Raw genomic sequence first — 6000 nt, 5'->3', positions numbered from 1 at the left:
CCTTTGGTTTTAGGGTTTGGGAGATGGCCTGTATTTGGAGAGATCGACATCCATCCTATGAGCCACATCCTATAGTTCACAGTTCACCCCACCCCTCCTCTGGGGTCCTTAATCTAAAACTGAAAGACTTCAGAAACTATCTCATTCAACACTCTTTTAAAAACAAAACAAAGCACTTTAAAAATTATTACTTAAAAAAAAAAAAAAACTGTTCCAGTGTCTTTGTCAGGAAACCCCAAAAGGGATAATGAAGAGTGGGACACAAATGAAAAACGGCTGAATGGCAAAGTTGAGAGTTGTCTAAAGTAATGTGGTGTGTGGGTGGAATTTGAATCCAGCTCCCCTCATCCCAAGATTTGTCCATTTTTCACTGTACCCCACCTCAATCTAAACACGTCTCTTTCTGTCCATCCCCAGGGGTCCAGGGGCCCTAAATCTCGGAAAAGAAATAAGATGTAAGTTTAGCTGTAGGTCTCTACTCCCCGTAGGCCAGGAGAGACTTAGCAGGTGGGAGCTGCGGCTTGGATGCTGGTCTGGTTAACTGCTGAGGGAGGAAGGAAATCACCTTTTGGAGGGTCCTTGTCAGGATAGGGACAATATCCCGCAAGGTCAATGCCAATGCTTCTTGCCTCCCCGACTCCCAATCCTGGAGCGGCCTCGGGAAAAACGGAGAGCTGGACCTTCCCGATCCCTGGCCGGCCCGCCCCGGCTCAGCTCCTCCCTCGACCGGCGGGGGCGGAGACGGACCGGGCTTGAGCAGCCCGCCCGGGCTGGGCCAGGTGCCGCGCAGTCTGTCCAGGATCGGGGAGGTCAGGCTGTTACCGTGGCTGTCGGTAATCGGGGGAGGGGTGTGGACTCCTAAGCAGCCCTGGCCTCTGGCCCGTCGCTCTGCTTCCCACCCCAGCGCCCCGCGGAGCCCAGGTAAGGGAGCAGCAGCAGGGACGCCCTCCTCTCCTCCCGGCCCCTCTCCGCGCTGGGCTGCGGCTCTCCTTCCTTCTTGCGCCTGGCTCCGCGTACTCCCCTTCTCTTTCTCCTCTCTATAGCTTTCTGGGCCTCGGTTTGTTCCTCTGTCACAAAGCGCTGGTGTACATATTCGATCTCTAAGATCCCTTCCTACTCCTGCAGTCTAAACACACCCGGCGCTCCCCGCCACACGCGACCTCTCGCCTGGCCACGCGCGTACCTTCCTCTCTGCCTTCTAACTGCACACCACCTGTGCCCCCTCACCCTCTCCACGCACCTGAGCTCCCTCTACTGCGCCCTGAACTCCCCATGCTCCCCATTCTGGCTGCACGGGCTCTTGGAACCTATGAGTTCTCGCTGCACAGACTTTCCAAAACTTACCTATCCCATCTAAGTTCTGCCCAGGACCCCACTTCTTTCCATTCCCTTCATCCTGCCTACCCGCGGAGCCCTACAGTGCAGCGGCTTTCTCGGACAACAGGGAGAATTTTCACAGTTTCTTTGAATTCGTTTTTTTTTAAATCTGTATCAACCCCCAGTCGCTAATCCCCCTCCCCATTTCCCCTAGCTTTGTATCTTTGAGAGATGACAGATTTTTTTTCCTTAGGCGATGTTTTTGTGTTTGTTTTCTGCTTCAATTTAGTTCAGACATCCAATAAAAGTCTACGCAAGATTGATAGATTTTCCCTAGGACTCTGACTGGGGAGCCACTACACTCTGGAGAGGAGGGAATCTTGGTCCCAAAGGGAACTAATGCTGATTAGAGCCTTAGTCCAGAGACTAATTGAAGTTTTAACTGTTTATCCGTGGATTTGTGATTTCTTTGAGAGAAGGGACAATGTAGGGATCAGATAAGCTGAATTTGATAATTGCCGACTAGAGCTATTTATGCTTATACACATTCTCACCTAATCAGATCAACAACTTGGTCAGGTGGATAGTGCAAATATTATGATTCCATTTTGCCGATAAAGAAATTAGGATTTAGAAAAGTCAAGTTTCTTGCAGAAAGTCACGGTATCAGTAAATTACGAAGTTGTATAGAATGGAATGAAAGGCTTTGAGCCTTTCCAAGTTGGGTAGGGGAAGAGAGACAGAGGCTGCACCTGTGATTTCACTAATCTACGAGAAGGACCCTTTTGCCACTGTAATGGCAGCTTCTCCACAATTTAGGTAGCATCACAGCCAGTATGTGTCAGAGTTTGGACTTCAACTAGGTCTATCTAGTTTTAAGGCTGCTTTTTATCCTCTATACTTCAGATTAAATTGGGGAGAGATAGGAAAAAATCGGTCACATAAATGGTCTTTTAAGCCACAGAAAGGAGAAGGAAAGAGAAGGGGAACTTGTAGGGAAGATTGAGTCTTAAGTGCTGGTTTTTTTTCCCCAGATTCTTCTTGATTTCTGTTAAATCTCCTTCCCATTTGAGAGTAGATATACCCTTCCTCTGCTCCCCTACTGGTTTTTCCAGCTTCCTTAAAGTCATATGAAGATCCTATCTTCTCCACTTTCATCTTTTCTGATCCCCCTAAATTTCAGTACCTTCCCTCCATTATTTGCTATTCAGCCTCTTGATAGCTTGCTTGTACAAAGTTGTATTATTTGAGAGTACCCTGAGAATGGGGACTACCTTTTGACTTTTTTTTTTTTTGTCTTCCTAGCACTTAGCACAATGATTCAGATGCTTCATAAATGAGTACTCACTGGCATTTAAAAATAATGGTCTGAAGCTGTGATTTCATGATTTCAGGGAACTCCAAGTGAGGAAATCCCTTCTACTGAGGAAGATCAACAACTTTTCTGCAACTTCTAGCCTCAGAAAGTTGTTGAGGGCCCTGAGAGATTGTCATTTGTTAGAGTTGTAGAACATACAGAGTATATGTTCCAAGACTTATTTCCATACTGCCTCAAAATCTAGAAAGTATTTTCCTTATAACTTTAGAGGTAGGCAGTGCAAATATTGTCTCATTTTTCAAAACAAGAAACTGAGTCTCCAAGAGGCTAAATAACTAGTAAGTATTAGAAGCTGGTTTAAATCACTTCCTTTTGACTGAAATCAGTGGATCTTTTCTGTTTAGCTTTGGAGGAGGCATGGCTTTTCTACTAGAATTAGAACCTGAGAATCCTTGTGATTCTTTCCTAGACCTTATTCCTTGCTGCAGTTGGGAGAACATGGGATTTGGAGTCAGAAGACCTGGTCTGAGTCAGAAGAGCTTTACCACTTGAGAGTTGTGAGGAACAACAACAGTAGCAATCCTGGGAATGTCAGTTTCCTTCCCCAAAAAATTAGGGATTTGGACTAGCTGATCTCTGATTTCTTTTCTAGTTCTAAGGCCTATAATTCTATGGTAGGTTCACAAATAGGATCTTTGATGAAAAAATATGTCTTTGGTTTTGATAAAGTGAAGGGGAAGGAAAAATAAGAAGCATTTATTAAGCACCTATTTATGTGCTACGCACTATGCTAAGCACTTTACAATTACTTTCTCATTTGATCCTCATAATAATCCTGGGAGTCAGGCGCTATTATCGATCCCCATTTTACCAGTGAGTAAAGAAAGGCTGATAAATTAAGTGACTTGCTCAGGTTCACAGAGCCAATAAGTGCCTGAGAGGAGATTTGAACTAAGATTTTCTGACTCAGGGTTTCAGCTACTTACTGAACGATCTAAATGCAAAAAAAAAAAAAAAAAAAATGCTAACTGCACCAATGAGCACTTTTAACATTTTTTCCCACTTGCAGGAGTACTTGTGGGACAGGTTTTTTCCTGATTAGTGTCAGTTTCTTCACATCTTATTACATTTTATCCTCAAGTCATCTTTTTTTTTTCTTTTTTTGCTTAGGCAATTGAGGTTAAGTGACTTGCCCAGGGTCACACAGCTAGGAAGTGTTAAGTGTCTGAGGTCACATTTGAACTCAGGTCCTCCTGACTTCGGGGTGCTCTTATCCACTGCGCCACCTAGCTGCCCCAAGCCATCTTTTTTGAGAACAGGCAAGGGTATTTATTGCTGAAATTCAGGGAATTGAAATGTAGTCAAAGCCATCCAGTCAGTAGCTCTGAAGTCAGTCTTGAGAAGGTACTAGAAAAGACAAGAGTATTAGGGACATCTTGCCTTTCCACTTATCCATATCCTATTCATTCTTAAAGATATAATGCTTTCCTTTTGAATGATTTCAGTTAATACCTCTTAATTCAACAAACTTTTTCTGAGTTGTGAACTGATCCAACCATTCTAGAGAATAATTTAGATTTATTTAGAGCCAAAAAGATGTAAAATTATAAAACCCTTTAATCCAGCAATTTTAGGTCTGTATCCCAGAGAGATTATAAAAAATGGAAAAGGACCCACATGTACAAAAATATTTATAACAGTTCTTTTATGGTGGCAAAAAATTGGAAATTGAGGGGATGCCCATCAGCTGGGAAATGGCTGAACAAATTGTGGTACATGAATATAATGGAATACTACTGGTCTATAAGAAATGATGAGCAGACTGATTTCAGAAACACCTGGAAAGACTAATATGAACTAATGCAGGGAAGTGGGAACAATCAAGAGAACATTGTACATACTAATAAAAACATTATATGATTGATCAACTTTGATCAACTTTGCTCTTCTTAGTAATACAATAATCTAAGACTTCTAATAATCTTCTAAAAGATGGAAAATGCCATGCCAGAGAAAGAATTATGGAATCTGAATAAAGATTGAAGCATACTATTTTCATTTTTTGTTGTTTTTTCTTCCTAATGGTTTTCCCCTTCTGTTCTGATTTTTCTTTTACAACATGACTAATGTGGAAATGTTTAATATGATTGCACCTGGATAACCTATATGAGATTGATTGCCATCTTGGGGAGAGGTGAGGAGGAAGAGAGAAAAAATGGAAATCAAAATCTTATAAATGTCAAAAATTAAAAACAATTTTTAAAAAAAGGAGAAAAACAAAACAAAACAAAAGTCCAGGTCCTGGAGTCAGAAAGATGGATACAAAGTTAGATATAGTTCCCATTCTCAAGGAGCTTACAATTTTTGTTTTAATGTTGCAATTTATTTATTTATTTATTTATTTTAGTTTTGAATTCCAAATTGTCTTTCTCCCTCCTACACCCTTCCACACCTACTAAGAAGGCAAAGCAATATGATATCAATTAGACATGTGAAATCATGCAAAACAGGTATCAATATTTTTTTAAGTGTGACGAAGTAGAAAATTATACATTAATTTGCACTCAGAATTCACTAGTTCTCTCTTTGGAGGTGAATAACATGTCATGAATCCTTTAGAATTGTCTTGGAATTTTGTATTGATTAGAGTAGTCTTTCACAATCGATCATCATTACAATACTGCTGTTATATTATACAATGAGATCCCAGTTCTTTTCATTTCATTTGACATCAGTCCATATAGTTCTTGCCTTGTTTTTTTGAAACCGTTTTCCTCGTTATTTTTTATAGCATAGTGGTCTTCCATCACAATCATGCCATAACTTGTTCAGCCATTCCTCAATTGATTTCTAGTTCTTTGCCACCACACAAAAAGAACTGTGATGTGTGTGTGTGTGTGTGTGTGTGTGTTTGAGATCCTTTTCCTTTTTTTAATCTTTTTGGGGGTACAGACCTAGTCAAAGTATTTCTGGGTCAAAGGGTTTATAGCTTTATAGTCTTCTTAAGCATGGTTCCAAATTGTTCTCCAGAATAGTTGGACCAGTTCATTATTCTATAATAATCATCAGTATAAGCTATTTTCACTCATCTCCTTAGCATTTGTCATTTTTATGTATGTATGAGGTAGTACTTCAGGGTTGTTTTAATTTGCAATTCTTTAGTCAATTATAATCTAGAGCATTTTTTCATATGACTATAGGTAGCTTTGATTAATTTCTTTGAAAACTGCATATTCATCTGCTTAGACCATTTATCAATTGGGGAATGACTTGAATTCTTATAAATTTGACTCAATTCTATCTTCTTTGTATATTTTAAAAATTAGGTTTTTATCAAAGAAACTTGCTACAAAATTGTTTATATC

General features: G+C 40.5%; 1 protein-coding gene across 1 annotated transcript in view; it reads left to right on the top strand.

Moving 5' to 3' along the window:
• Positions 1 to 796: 796 nt before the first annotated feature.
• Positions 797 to 6000, top strand: part of PAQR5 (progestin and adipoQ receptor family member 5) — an 86595-nt gene continuing 81391 nt past the window's right edge. The window contains exon 1 of the mRNA XM_051980774.1: positions 797 to 921. The gene's annotated coding sequence lies outside the window, so the exon portion shown is untranslated. The remainder of the gene's footprint in view (positions 922 to 6000) is intronic.

The sequence above is a fragment of the Antechinus flavipes genome, chromosome 2, assembly GCF_016432865.1.
Source record: "Antechinus flavipes isolate AdamAnt ecotype Samford, QLD, Australia chromosome 2, AdamAnt_v2, whole genome shotgun sequence".
NCBI lineage: Eukaryota > Metazoa > Chordata > Mammalia > Dasyuromorphia > Dasyuridae > Antechinus > Antechinus flavipes.
This window is presented reverse-complemented; position numbering and strand designations above follow the sequence as displayed.